Here is a 19655-nt window from a genome sequence, read left to right on the forward strand (position 1 = left end):
GTCCCCAACCCAGCCATCTGGAAGGTCAGAGGAATTAGCCACTAGAATGTACCCATTAGTGGCTTTGAGGGGTTACAACCTGTCAGTGGAATCTGAAGCCCGGGAACTGCCTCTCTCCCAGGGCTTTTTGGAGTTGGAACAGCCTGACTGTTGTAGCACTGACTGCTCCCTTATTTGGACAGTAAATTTTCAGGGTAAGATTGGACTTATCTTTTGTCTTGGGAGAGTTTTTTGTTTTTTTAAGTATCTGATATTCTTGTGATTGATTTTCAAGGAGATAACACGACATCACAGCTGTACCTTTCTTCACCTGATTCTTTCCTTGGTCTGTAGTCCATCCACTTAAAAGACCCAGATGGGGGCCAGGCACGGTGGCTCACGTCTGTAATCCCAGCACTTTGGGAGGTCAAGGTGGGAGGATCACTTGAGGTCAGGAGTTCGAGACCACCCTGGCCAACATGGTGAAACCCTGTGTCTATTGAAAATACAAAAATTAGCCAGGTATGTTGGTGGGCCCCTGTAATCCTGGCTACTCAGGAGGCTGAGGCGGGAGAATCGCATGAACCTGGGAGGCGGAAGTTGCAGTGAGCTGATATCACGCCATTGCACTGCAGCCTAGGCAACAGAGCGAGACTCTGTCTCAAAAAAAAAAGTGAAAAAAAAAAAAAACGAAAAAAATAAGAAAACCTAGATAGGGTTCCTAGACTGCCCACTCATCTCAGTCTCCCCAGGGGAGAAGCAAGTAACATCATCTTGTAGACAAGAGGCAAGGTGGCTGAGGCTCCGGAGTCGGGCTTCAGGGCCTGGGGGCAACTTCCTGCCCAGCCTTGAGACATATGTCTTGGTTTGGGGGAACTTGCTGTGCCCCTTGACTCGTGGATTTGTAGTTTATCAGCCCAGCTTGGGGCCAGGATGGGGAGCAGGGCACAGCCAGGAGTTAGGGTGGTGGCGATGATGGATGGTAGTGGTGCTACTGAAGGGGAAGAATCTTCTGTGGCGATTTTGAGAGCACACTTCCTCTCTGTCAGAAGCCCAACTCTGTCAGCTTCTGGCTTTCCTTCTGATGGATCCCTGTAACCCTTAGGAAAGTCATTCAGCTAATGGCAGTGACACTGGATTCTAATGGAGGAAGGGAAAGCAGGAAGGAGAACAAGTTTCTGTCAACAAAGGTGTGCTTTCACTAGTCAGAACTTGCTATAAGGCAGCCTTCAGCCTTTCCGGTGATTACTGTGCTTTGGGATTAAAGTGTCCTGCCGTTTCTGGAAGAGGCTGCTAGTCATGAAGACAGGTAGGGCTGAAGGGTGGAGGTAGGGTCTCCAGCTGCAGTTGTCAAGAACCCAACGTGAAGGCTGACTGAGTGGAGAAACTGCTGCTGCCCAGAAAGAAAGCACTTTTAGCAGTGGTAAGTCCTTTGCATGCACTATCTTACTCAATCTGCACAATAGCACTTCGTGGTTGGAACTGTTCTCTCCATTTTACAGATGAGAAAACTGAAGCTTAGAGAGGGTAGGCAACACATGCAAAGCTTCATAGCTGGTAGAGGCAGAGTTTCATACCCAAAGATCATGCTTTTCCCATTGTTTCTTACAGAGGAAACCGCAATAAGCCATTATTTTTCATAAGTGTTACATTTTAGAATAGTTTCAGATTTACAGAACAGTTGCAAAGATAGTACAGAGAGTTCCCATAGACCCTGCAAGCCATTAAGTTTTTTTTTTTCCCTCCTTTTCTGGTCCATTTTATGAGAATTCATTGGGGGTGGGGAACAGATTTGGAATGAGGACATTTTTTCCAGAGATTCCAACTTGGTGATTTTTTTCAGTAGGATTTTTTGAGCATCCATCAGACTATATTATTTCTCCCCCGTTCTGCTCTGCCTCAGCTCTGCTGGACTGGGCTGGGCCTGGCTTTGACATCTAGTTTCAGAGTCAAATGCCCCACTTTCTGACTCTCTCTCAATAGGGTCAGATGGTAATTGGGTTTCAGAGAGTTAGGAAGGCAGGTGGGTGTGGGGAGGATCTTTAGCAGCTGGGCTTCGGATACTCTTCTGTCTCCGATGGGGCTATGACAGGGGAGTGTTAATATTTTCAGCTCACATTTGATGGCATGGAGCCAGAGCCCTCCCGAGGGCCAGAGGCAACGTCTCTGGGGTGAGGCCTGTTTGCTTGGATGCCCTCTTGAGTCTGTCCTTGTATGGTGCCAGAGTGGCTCATGGTGGCCGCTGCTGTGGGCCCTGGCCATGGTCTGCAGGCAGGCAGGCTGGCTGGCTGTAGGCAGGAGAATATCCCTAGGTAGCTGATGTGCTTTGCTTTGGGTCTCAGGCACATTCTCCATTTAAGGGAAAGGGGTCTGCAATCTTCTTGGCTCTGGGTGTGAATGGGCTGGCCTGAAGTCTGCTCATGGCCTTTGCTGGATGTGCTTTTTCAATGAGATCATTCCAGAATTACATTCCTATGAAATTATATTTCACTCAAGATGTAAAGCTGGATTTGTGTAAAAGCACTGGCACTAAAACTCAGGGCTCAGAGCGGGGCAGAAATGAGAAGAGGGATAAACAGCTCTTCTTTAGAAGGAGGGGAAGGAAAGACAGAAAGAGAGAGAAAACAGTTGTTAAAGGATTTTTCATTGAAAATTGGTGCGCTGTAAGCATACCCAAGGAGTTGGGATTGCCACTCATCCCTGGAAAGGCAGTCTTGATGTTTGTTTTCCCAGCTGCCTGCCACCCCCAGGCAGTTTGGAGGGAAATGCCCTTGAGGCTTCAGTGTGTAAGGTTGCTGGAATGCTGGAGCCGCCCAGGTGTCTCCTGGTCATGGCACTCTAGGCCTATCCCTGCCTTTCTAGCCTCATTTTGCACCATCCCGTATCCAATCTAATTTCTTTCCCTCTCTCTCTGTTTCCTTCCATCTTGCATACACCCACACTCTCACACTCACTCTACTATTAGTATGATATATTGCTCCTCACAACACTCCTGACACCAAATGTGTGGGGTTTTTTTCTCTCACATTGGCCAATTTGCCAAACTTTCTGGACACCAACTGGGGTTTCTTACAATTTAATTCAATTTCGACACTACCTGGAGCTAGCATAATCTCCACAGATTAAGTGGGGACAAGACTGTCCCTACTTCAGATGCTAATCACAAGCCCGGGCCACCCATACCTTTGACCAACTCACTATAAAGTTGGAGGGATCGGTTCCCACAACCCCCTCCTCAGGTTTGGTAATTTGTTAGAATGGCTCACAGAACTCAGAAAAACAGTTGACTTACTATTAACCCTACTATTAGTATTATATTACTATTAGTTTATTATTAAGGATACAACTCAGGAACAGCCAAATGGAAGAGATGCATAGGGCAAAATTTTGGTGTGTGTGTGTGTGTGTGTGTGTGTTTAGAGCTTCCATTCCCTCTCAAAGTGCACCATCCTCCCAGCACCTTGATGTGTTCACCAAACCGGGAGCTCTGTGAACTCAGAAGTTTCGGGTTTTTATGGAGGTTTCACTATGTCGGCATGCCATGTTTTGAATGTCCCCTCCAAAACTCATGTTGAAATCTGATTGCCATTGTGATGGTATTAAGAGGTAGGACCCTTCAGAGCGATTGGGCCATGAGGGCTCCACCCTCATAAATGGATTAATACCATCATTGCTAGAGTTTGTTTCTGATAAAAACAAGTCTGGCCCCCTCCTGCCCTCTCTCTCTTTTGTGTGTGCTGTTGTGCCCTTCTGCCTTTCTGCTATGGGATGATGCAGCAAGAAGGCCTGCACCAGATTCAGCCATCAATCTTAAGACTTCCCAGCCTCTGGAACCGTAAGAAATAAATCCTCACTTCATTAGCATAAATTCAGATATGGTAGAGGGACTTGTTATGAATCACAAAGTAGGCTCCTCTCACCCCCACCCCTTGGGAAATGCCAAGGGTTTTTGAAGCTGTGCCCAGAACTGGGAAGAAGGCTCTCGCTCTCTCTCTGTGTGTGTGTGTGTGTGTGTGTGTGTGTGTGTGTATACACACACACATATGTATATTCCTTATTATATATATAGAGATATATATCTATATGTATTCATTATTTTATATATATGGAAAATATATATATATTTCTTATCTCACAGTAACACACATGTGCACACACACAACACACACACACTCACAGCCCCTGCATGCTGGTAGTGTGAGATTGTATACCCCATACTCTATATGATTCTGCTTTGTGTTCCTGTGTATACACTGTTCCCCATAGCATGGAATGTCCTTTTCTCCCCTTGTCTGCTGAGAGCACTCTAGTTGCTCTAAAACCCATTTTAGCTTTGCCTCCTCTGAAATCTTTTGTGCTGCCCGCTGACGGTTACTTTCTGGCATCTTTATGCTGCCACCGCTCCTTGTGCATCCTGCTGCTCTTGCACATTTCATTTGATATGTTTTCGAGGAAAAGCCTCTAGTATGGGGCTTAGTAAAGGGTAGGTGCTTGTGAAATGATTGTTGAAGAAAGAAACTAAATGAGTGAAGAATTGGATCTAAGTGAAGGTCATGTACTGCAGGCAGGGCAAACCACAGAAAGGTGTCTAACATGGCATAAGTGCCATCAGAGAGGCTAGGAGATGAGTATCAGACTGGCAGAAAAGGTGGGGTGTGTGTACTTCCCTGTGCACACAAGTATGGAGTCGTTCGTGGAGTGGCAAGATAGAGTCTGTGCAGTGGTGCACACCTATCATCCCAGCTACTTGGGAAGGCTGAGGCAGGAGGATCATTTTAGCCAGGAGTTCAGGGCTGCAGTAGCTATAATGATGCCCCTGCACTTCAGCCTGGGTGACAGAGCAAGACCCTGCTCATAAAAAGATTTTTTAAATAAATTAGAAAAAAGAAAAAAAGCCCAGTGAGTTCTGGGCTCCATAGACTGACTATACAGATTAGGTCTGGATTCGCTCAAGGTGAGATGAAACTATTTTCTGAGCAAAATGCAGCAGGATAGAAGGAAAAGAGCTGTAGCTTTGGAATTGAGGATTCCGGGTGGTGGTGATTATACTGTTCATAATGATAACATAGTCCTAACTATGAGCCAGACACTATTCCAGGCACTTTACATATGTTAATTCATTTATCCTTACAATGTCTCTATGAAGTAGTGACTACTAATTGTTAATTTATGAAGATTGCAGAGCAATTCTGGACCTGGTTCTACTCTTACTAATTAAGTGAACTGAGGGCAAGATGCTTAGCCTTCCGGAGCCCCAGCCTCCTCCTTTGTGAAACGGAGAAGATACCTTTTGCATTTATTCCTATTGGGCTTATTGGTGGACTCAAATGAGATAATATGTGAAAGTGTTTTTGAACAGTATAAAGTACTCTAAAGTACTTTGCATTGGGGAAGAAGGGAAACTTGCAAAGTAATTGTAGTTTAGATACTGGGCTCATACTTAATGCAGATGCTGCTCTGAGCATGGGCCACAATTGCCCTTCACAGCTACACAAAGGTGGGCTACTGGCAGTCTCTTTGATTAAATGCCAGGATTTGAGCTGCTCTTAAAAAAAATCAAGAAATCTTTTTTTGCCCCTTTATTTCTTTTTTATGTTTTGTAGATATGGAGCCTCACTATGTTACCCAGGCTGGTCTTGAACTCCTGGGTTCAGGTGATCTGCCTGCCTTGGCCTCCCACAGTGCTGAGACTACAGTCATGAGCCACCGCACTTGGCCCAACAAATGAGTTTTATTGGAGCCAAATGTATATGTGAAATGTCATAAGGGACAGATTTTTTGTGCTAAACCAGTCCTTCTTTCCCAGCCAGGGAAATAGTGGTAAAGCTAGGTGGTAGGCATTTGCATGGGGGAGGATTAGGATCAGTGTGACCACTGCAACAGGTGGCAAAAAGGCTGGCTCAGAGCGGAGGCACAGCAGCTGACTGCAGGGTCCCATGAACGGGGTGTGTGACCCCTTTTTTCTAAGATGAGACGCTTATGGGAGTTTTTTGAAGTTGCTTTATGACCAGGCACGGTGGTTCACACCTGTAATCCCAGCACTTTGGGAGGCCAAGGCGGGCGAATCACTTGAGGTCAGGAGTTCAAGACCAGCCTGGCCAACATGGTGAAACTCCGTCTCTACTAAAAATACAAAAATTGGCTGGGAGTGGTGGTATGTGCCTGTAATCCCAGCTACTCAGGAGGCTGAGGCACGAGAATTACATGAACCTGGGAAGCAGAGGTTGTGGGGAGCTGAGATCGTGCCACTGCACTCCAGCCTGGGTGACAAAGTGAGACTCTGTCTCAAAAAAAAAAAAAAAAAAAAAAGAAGTTGCTTTACATTGCTGTTACCTTGGCAATGGAGACTGTCCCTCAAAGTCGTCCTCTGCTGGCACTAGATCCACAAATGTGTCAGCACTTGGGCTTGGCAGGCATTGCTGAGTCAGGCAGTGAGTGATAAGGGAGATGAAGGGGACATAGAGGGAGTGCCTCCAAGAGCAGGAAGGAGGGGCAGTGTGGCCCTTCTAAGCCACATTACTACAGTATTCTCTGGAGCTTCTTAGAGCCAAGTGGCTTCCTCCATGAGGTTCCTGCAGGCCTGAGAGTTGCCTGGATTGACCATGATGCCTGAATGTATAATTATAGGTCACTGAACAGAACCCCTAGTCAGCTACATCCCTCAAAAATGCCTAATTGTAGGCTACAAATATAAAAATATACAAGAGCTTAGAAACATGTCATACCTCATTACAAAGAGCAATGGCATGAGTCAGCTGTGACTTGGGTGGCTTTAGTGTGCTTGGTGAGCATGCTGACTGGTCTAGAAGAGGGCAGGAGGCACATTCCCCAAGCTTCCTACAGGGAGATTGAGGACTTCGGGAAAAGGGAGAAAGTATAAGCTGTGACCATAGCCTGCTAGTCACACCTGCGGTTACATAGCTAAAGGGGTCTGCTCACCTGATGGTAGATTTGATTCTTCTTTGGGAATTGTTTCCTGACCAGTTTACAAACCACATTAGAAAATAGCACATTTGGCCAGGCACGGTTGCTCACACCTGTAATGCCAGCGTTTTGGGAGGCAGGAGGATCACTTAAGGCCAGGAGTTTGAGACCAGCCTGGGCAAAATAGCAAAACCTATATCTCTACAAAAAATTTAAAAACTTAGCTGGCTATGGTGGCATGCATCTGTAGTCCCAGCTACTCTGGAGGCTGAGGCAGGAGGATCACTTGAGCCCAAGTTTGAGGCTGCAGTGAGCTCTTATTGTATGACTGTACTCCAGCCTGGGAGACAGAGCAAGACCTAGTCTCTAAATAATTAATAAATAAATAAATAAATAAATAAATAAATTAAAGATCCTTGAGGGAAGCAAGGTCATATGTAATACCTTGTATTACCTAACTGGGCCATACAGATTTTATTGCTGGGTTGAGGGAGCCCACTTCGTCTCCGGGTGGGGAGGGGTACTTGGATAAGTGCCCAGCCTGGTTGCTCTCGTCTGATCTGGCAGTGCTTTCTCACCAAGAGGCCTCTCCCAGCTCAGAAAGAAGGAACAGCTTGATCTGGATCTCCTTCTTTTGTCCCTCCCTGTCCTCCCAACTCCCCTTGGTATAGATGAGTCTACACACACCCTTGCTGCCAGTGGCTTGCCATTCCTTTTCTGAGTCACTGCCCTTCATTACCAGATCTCTAGTGCTGATAGTAGAAGGGAGGGTTAATCTGTGGCCCTTGGGGTACTCTTTCCTCTCAGTTTTAAACTTTTTAGTCAACTCTAAGAATCTAGGAATCTCGGTATTGAAAGCGACCTTAGGTGCCACCCACGCCCATCTCAAAGGTGAGGGGATGGACTAACCTTATCTGCCTTTACTGTGGTATTCCCAGCATGTAACTGAGTGGAGTGTGGTAGGGGGTGCAAAAAATACTTGCGGAATGAGTGAGTCTCCGTAAATAGCAGCAGCTTCACAAGACCATTGTCATTGCCTCATTTGTTCATTTTTTTGACAAATATTAGTAAGCTCCAATTATGTGCCAGTTCCTTTTAAGTTCTGGAATACTGTGATGAACAACACAGTCCTTGTCCTCTGGAACATATTCTGTAACTGAGAAATAAGGAATTAAAAAGAATTGATAGTCTCCAAATGGAATTTAAGAATTAAAACTTCTTCTTCATTTTGGCCTCTCTGGGTCTCTCATTTTCTGAGGTCTCTTTGGGGGACCCTAGAAAACACATCTAATCCCTTTTTCACATGAGAGCCTTTCAGAATTCCCAAGCCAATGGTCACCCTGCCCGCTCCACAGCCTTCCCTTCTCCAGGGTAAACATTCTCAGTTCCTTCCGTCATTTCTCCTGTGACATGCTTCTGAGTGCCCTCTCCATCCTGGTCACTGTCCTTAGGACTCAGTCCAAACTGACTGTCCCTCTGCCAGTTGGGAGTCTACAACAGAATACCACCTCCCACACATTAATTTCCAGGAAGTGTTCCAGCCGGGAGCCTCTCCTTACTCTGGGCTCAGGCGATAGGTGAGGGAAAGAGAAGGTCCTGGACTTGGCCAGACTAAGAGCATCTTCATATTTGGCCAATCCTGGAATTCGAAATTCTTTTCTTTTGTCTCCTCCCTGCCTCCCCACCATCCTCCCCTTGGTATAGATGAATCTACACACAGCCTTGCTGCCAGAGGCTTGCCTTTCCTTTTCTGAGTCACTGCCCTTCATTATCAGGGAAATTAGCAAGAAAAAGCGAATTCCAGTTCTATAACTGTATTCTATTCTTGTCCTCTGTCACATTCTCCACCCCAGCACCCCCACCTAAAATGACAAAAGTTGAGTCCTGTGACATCACAACAGTTGGCTATTGTATCAACAACTGTGATGTCACCAACAGAGGATTGTGACTTCAAGGAAGAATGGAGGGAGGGAGTATAGCTGGCAAGAAACCCCATGGGAACAAAGAAGGTATTTTCATGCAGATCTTCACCCAGAAAGCCTGAGTTGGCCTTTCAGTGGATGGTCTGTCAGTGGAAGCCCTCTCCTTGGTTCCCATTGCTCCCTGTCTTTTTGGATTAATGATTTGGTTTGTGGACATTGCCCAAGTCTGAGTGTGTGTGGAAGGCCTCTGCTGGCTGGCAGGCTTCTGGGCTGGCTTTGGGTTTTATTCATGAGGTTGGAGCTAAACAGAGCTTTTCAGGGAGGCAGTTCATAGGGGTGCCTGGGAGCCTAGGGTGAGGCTTATGCGGATGTGCAGGGCCTGGGCTGAGGGATAATTGGTGTGCAGGCACTTCTGTTCAGGCAGAGGGGCTGTTCTACCAGCCACTCTGGGAAGCCTGAGTGTGCTGCCACAGGCCTGAATGTTGACTCCTGCCCACTTCTGGGGCTGGGTTGGGCCTGCCCTGGGAACTCCTCTTGGCTCCATGAACAGAGGCTTAAAAACACCTGCTGCACAGACTCCCAGACTTTCTTAGTTCATGGGCCTTAGTGTTTCAGTAATTTTTTTTTTTACAGTGTCCATAGCCCAAAAGAAATACCTAAGTTTTCTTTTTTAAGTAGGTTTTTTTGTTTGTTTTTATATGAAGTCTTACTCTGTCACCTGGGCTGGAGTGCAGTTGGCTCACTGCATCCTCCGCCTCCCGGGTTCAAGTGATCCTCCTGCCTCAGCTTCCCTAGTAGCTGGGACTACAGGCAGGCACCATCACTTCTGGCTAATTTTTTTGTATTTTTAGTAAAATTAGGGTTTCACCATGTTGGCTAGGCTGGTCTCGAACTCCTGACCTCAGGTAATCTACCCGCCTTGGCCTCCCAAAGTACTGGGATTACAGGGGTGAGCCACCATGCCTGGCCTTAAGTAGGTTTAAACAATTAAGTATTTATATCCTAACAACTGAGTAGCCATCTGAAAAAAAATGATGTAAGAAATTGAAAGGAAAAATATTTATATTCCATTCTTAACCACAATTACTTATTAATGGGATGTACTAGGTACTGCATAGCATAGCAGACCTTGGAACCAGATTGATTAGTGCCATCCTTATTTCCTGTTCCACATTGCTTTTCACATGGTATTTGCTTTTTATCACAGCAACTGCTGAAAACCCAGCCTCAGAAACAAATGACATCATCGAAAAGAATGTAATGCAGTCTGTTGTTTAAGCTGTGAACTCATGGGGTGTTCAACAAATGTTGAGTGTTGCTCTATTTCCCTCAAAGATTTAAAATATTTAGCAGCATCACTGTGAGTTCATCATGGTGCTTTGGGGCACCTCAGCACACAGTCTGAGAAGCGAAGACCTGAAACTGCCAAGTAGCACTTGCTCTGTTTAAAGGAGGAAGAAGAGGCAAGTTCGGTTGTCATTATGGCCCTTAAAGGAGTTGGGCAGGTGGATGGACAGACTCTTTCTCTGCAGTCTCAGCTCCAGCAGACTGCATTGTTAGGGGGAAGGTGTTCATTTGACCAGGGTCTGTGTGTGTGAGCCCCTTTCTCTAGATGGGGAAGAATGATGATAGGCATCTCTTTTTTTTTTTTTTTTTTTTTTTGAGACGGAGTCTCGCTCTGTCGCCCAGGCTGGAGTGCAGTGGCACAATCTCGGCTCACTGCAAGCTCCGCCTCCTGGGTTCACGCCATTCTCCTGCCTCAGCCTCTCCGAGTAGCTGGGACTACAGGCGCCCGCCACCACGCCCGGCTAATTTTTTGTATTTTTAGTAGAGACGGGGTTTCACCGTGGTCTCGATCTCCCGACCTCGTGATCCGCCCGCCTCAGCCTCCCAAAGTGCTGGGATTACAAGCGTGAGCCACCGCGCCCGGCTGATGATAGGCATCTCTTACGCTTATTTGTTGTTGACTCAGAGCCTTCTGAACTAGATGGCTTAAAGAAAAATGGGATTTTGACAACCAGAATTCAGGGGCCAGGCATTGGACCTTCTGCTAATATCCTTTTCTAGTTCTTTTTTTTTTTTTTTGAGATGGAGTCTCGCTGTCGCCCAGGCTGGAGTGCAGTGGCACGATCTCGGCTCACTGCAGGCTCCGCCCCCCAGGGTTCACGCCATTCTCCTGCCTCAGCCTCCCAAGTAGCTGGGACTACAGGTGCCCGCTACCTCGCCCGGCTAATTTTTTGCATTTTTAGTAGAGACTGGGTTTCACCGTGTTAGCCAGGATGGTCTTGATCTCCTGACCTCGTGATCCACCTGCCTCGGCCTCCCAAAGTGCTGGGATTACAGGCGTGAGCCACCGCACCTGGCCTTTTTTTTTTTTTTTTTTGAGACAGAGTCTCACTCTGTCACCTAGGCTGGAGTGCAATGGCGCGATCTCAGCTCACTGCAACTCTGCCTCCCGGGTTCAAGCGATTCTCCTGCCTCAGCCTCCAGAGTAGCTAGGATTACAGGCACCCACCACCACGCCCATCTAATTTTTGTATTTTTAGTAGAGACAGGGCTTCACCACGTTGGTCAGGCTGGTCTCGAACTCCTGACCTCCCAAAGTGCTGGAATTACAGGCGTGAGCCATCATGCCCGACCCCTTTTCTAATTCTTTATCCAGATAGAGTGGGGCTGCAGGGGTGTACTTGGGATGGAGGGTGGCTTCCTGCCACAAGATATGACAGAGACCAAAGAACTAATGTGCTCTGGTATCACTTCCAGAGCCTCATGCCAACCTCTCCATACTCTGGGGTCTGCTGCTTATGAAACTCTAGGCAAATTACTTAACCTTTCAGCCTCAGCTTCTTCATCCATAAAATGGAAATAATAGCGTCTATTTCATATAGTTGTAACTAAGATTACACAAGCTAAATACATGCATAGAACCAGCAGAGCCTGGCTATATAGGTGTGCTTTCTTCTTCTACTTCCAAATTTGAGGAAAAAAGAGCTTTCCTCCAAAGGGAAATTGAGCCCTATGATCTAAGATCTGCAGTTCCAGAGTTACCCTCTACTGCTTCTTTTTTTTTCTTTTTTGAGACTGATTCTCGCTCTGTTGCCCAGGCTGGAGTGCAGTAGCACGATCTTGGCTCACTGCAACCTCCGCCTACTGGGTTCAAGTGATTCTCATGCCCCCACCTCCTGAGTAGCTGGGATTACAGGCACCTGCCTTCATGCCCAGCTAATTTTTGTATTTTTAGTAGAGACAGGGTTTCACCATGTTGGCCAGGCTGGTCTCAAACTCCTGACCTCACGTGATCCACCCACCTCGGCCTCCCAAAGTGCTGGGATTCCAGGCTTGAGCCACTGCACCTGGCCTCTCTACTGCTTCTTAATAACTTTGCTTTGTGGATCTAATGTTCCCAAATCTGCTGAGCTCTGTATCCTGCTTGCTATATTAAACTTTTTAATGAAGTATATCATACAACGTGAATGTATATATGTATCCAAGTCGACAAATTTTTACAACTGAACCCATGTAACCAACACTCAGATCAAGAAACAGATTATTATCAATATCCCAGAATCTCTCTCCAGTCTTCCGATGAGTAACCATTCTCCTGTCTTCTAATAGCATTGATTTATTTTTGGGTTTTATTGGTTTCTATAAATAGGCTCATCTAGTATGTATTCTTGGTTTCTGGCTCTTTTATTCAGAATAATGGAGAGATTTATCCATGTTGTGTGTAGCTGTAGATGTTCATTCTCATTGCTGTATAGTAATCATTATGTAAAATACCAAAATTTGCCTTCTTCTGATTATGAGCATTTGAGTTTTTAGTTTATAGCCATTATGAACAGTGTCGTTATGCACATTCTCATACTTGTCTTTTAGTATGCATGTGTATGCATTTCTGATGGGTATGAAACTAAGAAAGGAATTGCTGGGTCATGGGTTATACCTATATTTAGCTTTAGTATATAATACCCAACGTTATTCCAAAGTGGTAGTATTGATTTACACTTCCTCTGTCAGTGTTTGAGAATTCCAGTTGCTTCACATCCTTGCCAACAGTAGGTATTTTCTTTTTCATTTTATCCATTCCAGTGGGTATGTTAATGGGTATCACATCTCAGTTATAATTTGCATTTTGTTGATGACTAATAAAGTTGGATACCTTTTCATATATCTCTACACTGTTTGGGTATCCTCTCTGGTGAAGTATCTGTTCTACTCTTGTGCCATTTTTCTTTTGAGTTGTTTTTTTTTGTTTGTTTTGTTTTTTTTTTTGAGACAGAGTCTCGCTCTGTCGCCCGGGCTGGAGTGCAGTGGCGCAATCTCGGCTCACTGCAAGCTCCGCCTCCCGGGTTCACGCCATTCTCCTGCCTCAGCCTCCGGGTAGCTGGGACTACAGGCGCCTGCCACCGCGCCCGGCTAATTTTTTGTATTTTTTAGTAGAGACGGGGTTTCACCGTGGTCTCGATCTCCTGACCTCGTGATCCGCCCGCCTCGGCCTCCCAAAGTGCTGGGATTACAAGCGTGAGCCACCGCGCCCGGCGAGTTGTTTTTTATTGTAAAAGTTCCTCATATATTCTGGATATGAGTTCTTGGTTGGATGGTCTACTGAGTACAGTGTCTTATACTCTGTTGGTTTGCTTTTCACTCTCTGTATGGCATTTGTTAAATGAACAAAGTTCTTATTTAATGTCGTCTAATTTGTCAGTGTTTTTCATTATGGTTATCACTTTTTGTTTCCTTCTAAGAAATCTCCACTTGCTCCAAGATCTCCTTGGCGTTTGTTTATGGTTTTTCTTCTTGTTTTTTCTTCTGCCTTCTTTTATCTCTTCCAATCCTGCAAGACTCAGCCCATAATTTCCTGTCTCCTCTAGAAATCCTCCCCAGCATCCATCCTTCCACCTGATTAGATGCCTTTCTCCTCTCTCCCAGAGCTCTGTGTTCATACTTATATCACAGCTCTTGTTACATTGTACCAGAATCTTTACTTATCCATCTCAGACAGGGTGGGGAGCTGCTCAAGGGCAAGGACCAGAGCATGGCACAGCAACATGGGGGCCTGGCTGGAAAGATCCCCTCAAGGGGTTCCAGTAAATAAGTAAATGAAATGCCCTCACCTATCTCTCTTTCTTTAGTTCTCCTACACTACTTCCCAACCTTTCTTAACCTGCGTCCTCTTTTAATGAACATAAAGATCTTTCACACTCTGCGGGTGTGCTCCAGATTGAGAGTTAACTACATTACAGTGTTTCAGGGAGGGCTGATCAGCAGTGTCCAAAACAGTAGACATCAGGAAAGGAAGGTGCTGGAATTCATTAAGCCCAGAGAAGTACCTTTTGCACGGTATAATAGGAAAGTCATTATAATGTTTTCTTTTTTTTTTCTTTTCTTTTTTTTTTTTTTTTTTTTGTGATGCAGTTTTGCTCATGTTGCCCAGGCTGGAGTGTAATGGTGCGATCTTGGCTCACCGCAACCTCTGCCTCCCGGGTTCAAGCGATTCTCCTGCCTCAGCCTCCCGAGTAGTTAGGATTACAGGCATGTGCCACCATGCCTGGCTAATTTTGTATTTTTAGTAGAGCTAAGATTTCTCCATGTTGGTCAGGCTGGTCTCAAACTCCCGACCTCAGGTGATCCACCCACCTTGGCCTCCCAAAGTGCTGGGATTACAGGCATGAGCCACTGGGCCCGGTCTTATAAGCTTTTCAGAGAGCAATTTTAGTTGAGTTCTTGGGCTGAAGTTACTCCTGCCCAGAATCGTTTGGGTTTTCACAGGGGGAGGCCTCCTTTTGAATTTTCTGAGTGGTTGTGGTTGCTGTAAGTGGGTCAGACCCTTCACTGGGAAGGCCAGAGGGAACTAGAGATGGGCCTGGACTGTGGAGCCCAACTGCTGTTCACCCTATCTAGGGAGGGCAGTTCTACTTACAGCGTACAGCAGGTGTGAAGGCCCTGGGGTAGGAACACACCTGGTGTGTTTGAGCACATGGTAAGCGGACAGTGTGGCTGGAGTGGAGAGAGTGAAGGAGAAAGAATAGTTGAAATGGGGCCAGAGATATAAAAGGGACCCAGACAATGGAGGGCCTTATAAGTCATTGTAAAGATTTTGGCTTTTACTTTGAGTAATGGGAGCTATGGTTTTGAGAGTTTTGAATAGATGGGGTGACAGAAGCCATGATGCTGGTGGAGAGTACATGTGATGGGTGTAGCTCATTGAGGATCTGTTCTTAGTGAAATCAGAAGCAGAGGCAGCTAAAATAGAGTGAGGATGAGGGAGGAGGTGCTGAAGTTGAGAGCTGGAGGGAAAGCTAAACCCCAGCCCAGAGACTTCCAGTACCACTGGGCTCTGAGTACTCACTGTTCTTTATAGATGGCTTCTCATTGGTCTTTGTGTTCTCATTATAGAGGTGGAGTAGTCTCCCTAAGCTATCTGTGGTAAAACGGAGGTATTAGTATTTTGCCCAGTCCCTTTAGCCTTTATTATTTCCTAGTCTTACATGGAGAAGGTGCAGCTTGTGGATGATAAGTTTCTTCTAGAGCAGGGGAGGCAGCTTGCCATCAGTCAAGTTGAGCTCAGCTAGACCAGAGAGCATGGGAAGGGTGAGAAGGAGGTCAGGACTTAGAGTCAGGAAGAAGTTGACACTTGAACTGGATATTTAAGAAAGAATGAGGGGCAAGGGACACTGAAAAATCAAAGGAATTGGTTGAACAAAAGCTTGGCGGCATAAACATTCCTGGCATGTGCAGGAAATGTCATCCAGTGAGATGTGGCTGGCCAGAGTGAAGGTGCTGCTCTGAGATAGGACTGTGGCCTCTGGATTGTCGAAATTGCAGGACCCACCATGTTCTCCTTGCCAGAGTGAAAGAGGGCAGTGGTTGGTCCCCAGGAGCAGGGTTTTTTATGGATCAGGCTTCCAATCTGCCTTCTTTTTCCAAGTGGTGACAAGACATTCGGCAGAGTAGGTGCCATAGTCTTGACAGAGCTAGGATAAGCCACTTGCTGAGAGGCTGAGTTTCCAGAATGGCACCAATAGCCATGTCTAGGTTTTTAAAACTATGTGAGAAACAGCCAGATTTCCTTTGGCCTGAAATTGCCTAACAAGCCCTCACTCCAATTCAGGCTTTCAGGAAGTGTTTAAACCGAGCTTTAAACCTCTGCAGGATCTGCACTGAAGTGGAGAAGGACCATCTGGCAGGAGAAGGGATTGAAAAATGGTTGAGGTTGAAAAAGCAGACTTAAAGGGCTCTCTTTGAGGAGGAGGGTTGGGAAAGAGGATGTGGGAATGATAAGTGGACAGCGAAGAGATGGAAAAAGTTCTTACTTTTTTTTCTGATTATTATGCAACAACAAAAAATTGTCTTTCCTGTGGCTGATTGAGGGAGATTTCAGCCTCACGGGGACCTGTTTACCCACCTATCCTCTGACCTCCCAGCAAAACAAATGTTGGTTCCTCTCCACTTGACCAGGCTCATTATCCCCACTACGTTTTTACTTGAAGGGCTTTTTGGACCTGGGGCTGGAATGGAGAAGATATAAGATTTACAATGTGTATAGAAGTAGTGAAGGAGAAAAGGGTTTACTATTTTGTAGGGAATGGGACGGTCTTGAGAAAATCCTTCCTGTCACTTCTTTTCTTTTCTTTTCTTTAATTTTCTTTTCTTTTCTTTTCTTCTCTTCTCTTCTCTTCTTTTTTTTCCTTTTCTTTTCTTCTCACAGGGTCTGACTCTGTCACCCAGGCTGGAGTGCAGTGTCATGATTATAGCTCACTACAGCCTTGGACTTCTGGGCTCAAGTGATCCTCCCACCTCAGGCTCCCAAGTAGCTGGGGCTACAGGTGTGCATCACCACATCCTGCTAATTTTTTATTTTTAGTAAAGACAGGGTCTTGCTCTGTTGCCTAGGCTGGTCTCAAACTCCTGGGCTCAAACAATCCTCCTACCTCTGCCTCCCAAAGTGCTGGGATTACAGGTGAAAGCTCACATTTTTGAGAACCTTGGTTTGGGTACTTAAAAGGAACTTAATCTAAGGTTACTGAAGCTTGCAGCGGCTCTGGGTTTTGTGGGCAGGTGGGGGAAAGGGAGGTATGGCAGGGAGAGAATGGAGGCAGCACTGAGAAGATAGAAGGAAAGGGGCCATAGCTTTTTCTCAGGTTCTTTCTTAGTATGTTTCTAGGAGCCCTTTTATCCCTTTGAGAACCAGGCAAGTGGTCAATCAGTCGGGAGGTTAGGCAGAGAGGGGCTGTGCCTTTTGCTTATAGCATTGGTGGGCTTAGCTCTTTCTAGAAAGCAGAGGAGCTTTTCCACAGGAATTTAGCAGGGGGCCTCGCTGCTTCAGGAAGAACAGGGGCTGATGGGAGGATCCAGAAGACACAAGTGCTGAGGGTGAGGTTGAAGTCCCATGCGGAGAAGGATCATCCTGATTTAGTTGCATTTGTTAAGCTCCTTAGAATCTGAGGGCCAGTATTGGTTGCTGAGACTCTTGGCAGCCCTCCTCTGGGGAGCCGCCAGTCTGTTCCTCATGTCCTTGGCCAGGGCCCATGGATGAGGGGAGGTACAGGAAGGAGTTGGCAAGAAGGTAAAGAGGGTCTGAGGAGATGTTTGCTGGGCAGGATGAGTAGGCAGGTTGGTCCCAGGGCAATCAGGCCACAGCTGCACACTGTTGGGTCACTATACTGTCATTGTACTGATGGCCCTGTCCTGGCTCTCACCATGTTCTCAGAACACACACAAGAGCTCTGTTCCCGTTCCCACCTTCTCTGTCCCTTCAGGCTGCTGCCTAAACTTTGACTTCCACGTGAGCAGAATTGCTTAGGAGAGTAGTGGAACATAGATGTAGCAGAAATTCTCTCATGTGGTCGAGAGGTTTCCTATTTTCGGGCGTCTTGACTTCTTACCTTGGCTATAAAGCAGAGTGCTGGGCAATGTTTACGTTGCCTCTCAGTGGTGACATCAACCTCAGCAGAATGGGAGGCTTTCCTCCAAATGCTTGCATTTCTTCCTCTTCACTCGGGGCTCATCTGTCTCCTGCTTCAAGAGCAAGACATACTGTCACATCCACAGTTATGCCTGCAGAAAAGTATCAGACAGACATTTAGAAATGTCACCTAAACAAGGACAGATAGGTTTTTTGCTCTAGGATAGGAAGGTCCATTCTTAGAGGTGGGGCACCCCTCAGAAAGAGCTCCCTTCAGAGACTGAGCTCTCATCGGTCCCTTCTTGGACTTTTGAGAGAGCCACTGTGGATCAGGTGATGGGATCGGGTCAGAAGGAGAAGGAGCACTCAGGATGCTAGAGAGTTGCCTGGTGGAGGCTGGACTGAGCAAAAGCTGTCAGCCTTCCAAGAGGTCTTTCTTCCTGTTGCAGTGAGGGGAATTGATGGGGGTTTCAAGCAGCCAAGAGGCTGTGCCCTGCACTGCTCCTGCCCAGCCGTCCAGGAGGTTTTGTGTGGCTATTGCCAATGCCGTGCGTCCTAACCCTTCCTGCTGGGACGCAGGCTAGAGAGCTGCGACACTTACCTGCTGGTTGGGAGGTCAGGTTGGAGCCGAGTGGACCAGGTGGAGGCCATGGATGAGGAGGCACAGCGCTGCGGTGGAGGGAGCCGCTGCATCTAACTGGGCCACTTGTGCTTTGCTCTGGCCCACTGTTGTCATGCAGGAGTGCACACAGTGATGGTAAATTTTCTCATTTTTCAAAACAATCTAGAATCTGAATTTTTCTTTCTATTCACCTGCTTTCTTAAGCTTGACAACTAATTCAGATTATTTAAAAATAAAAGGAAGGCCAAATGAGACGTGATTTTGCTTCTGCAGACCACCAGTGTGTGACTTCTGATGTAAACTCTTTTTCCCAGGAGTTTAGAAATGAGGAGAAAGCAAGCAAAGAGATCAGAATGGGTGGCAGGAAGAGTAATTTCAAAATACAGGAAGACGGAGCACACCTGGAGACTGAGGAAATGGCTTAGATGAGCCATTGGTAATGCTTTCACTGGATCCCGTGGTGTGTGTGTTCCTTTGTGGTTGAGGGCCAGTGGTTCTCTGTGTGGTGGAAGAAGCTAATGGGATGGGGGAGGAGGAAGAGGGTCTGAGTACCCATCTTTTAGTTGCACATAGCTAGGCAGATTCTTGGGAAGATGGTGAGTCGTGACCCCACTAAGTCCCTAGAGAACATGCTGTGGGACACAAGTTTTTTCACTTCAGGGCATATAAGCCTGGTTTAAAGTGCTTACTAAAATGCAGATTCCTAGGCCCCATCCCCACAGATTCCTGTTCAGTAGTTGGGGCCTGGGACTCTGCAATTTAAAGCACCCCATCAATGTTAAAGAAAATAAGTGGACAATGGAGTGAGACAGAGCTGGGTCTACATTCCTGCTTTGTTCCTTCACTAGCTGAGTGATCTTGGTCCAGTCATTTAATTTCTCTGAATTTAAATTTCCTAATCAGAAAAAAGGAGACTGTATTATCACTACCTTGTAGAATGGTGAGAACTAAATTAGAAGACAGTTGGAGGCAGTACAGGGTCCTGGCCCAGAGCTGGTGCAGGCCACCTGGGCATAAATCCCTGCCCCTTTCTAGCCATGTGTCCTGGAGCAAGCTAGTTAACTGCTCTCTATCTTGGTTTCCCTGGTAAAGTGTAACTAACCCTGTGAAATATTAATAGTACCCACCTCACAGGGTTGTTAAAGGGTTAAATGGCTTAATACACGTGAAGTGCTTGTAACTTTAGCTGTTATAATTACATGTATAAAAAGTCTAGCAGCGTGTCTCATAATAAATGCTCCTTTGCTTTTCCTTAGGTCCCCTTACTGTGGGTAACAGATTAAGGCTTAATCCAAATGTCACC

The 19655-nt window shown here is 46.3% G+C and overlaps 1 protein-coding gene and 1 long non-coding RNA gene across 11 annotated transcripts in view; one reads left to right on the top strand and one right to left on the bottom strand.

Annotated features, from left to right (window-relative positions):
* The window catches only part of DENND2B (DENN domain containing 2B), a 229234-nt gene that overhangs the window by 141577 nt on the left and 68002 nt on the right, over positions 1 to 19655 (top strand). The window contains exon 1 of one of the 10 annotated variants that reach the window (XM_055282506.2): positions 8888 to 8912. The exons of 8 other annotated variants lie outside the window; for them this stretch is intronic. The gene's annotated coding sequence lies outside the window, so the exon portion shown is untranslated. Of the gene's footprint in view, positions 1 to 8887; positions 8913 to 10062; positions 10289 to 19655 lie in introns of those variants that run through there. One more of the 10 variants, XM_055282507.2, reaches the window with a different exon arrangement.
* LOC134736883 (uncharacterized) lies at positions 5308 to 8892 on the bottom strand. The gene is made up of 3 exons (XR_010121319.1): positions 8463 to 8892; positions 7813 to 8053; positions 5308 to 6834 (listed from the first exon to the last, which is right to left on the bottom strand). It is a non-coding gene; the product is annotated as an uncharacterized lncRNA (long non-coding RNA).

The sequence above is a fragment of the Symphalangus syndactylus genome, chromosome 6 (genome assembly GCF_028878055.3).
Source record: "Symphalangus syndactylus isolate Jambi chromosome 6, NHGRI_mSymSyn1-v2.1_pri, whole genome shotgun sequence".
Classification (NCBI taxonomy): domain Eukaryota; kingdom Metazoa; phylum Chordata; class Mammalia; order Primates; family Hylobatidae; genus Symphalangus; species Symphalangus syndactylus.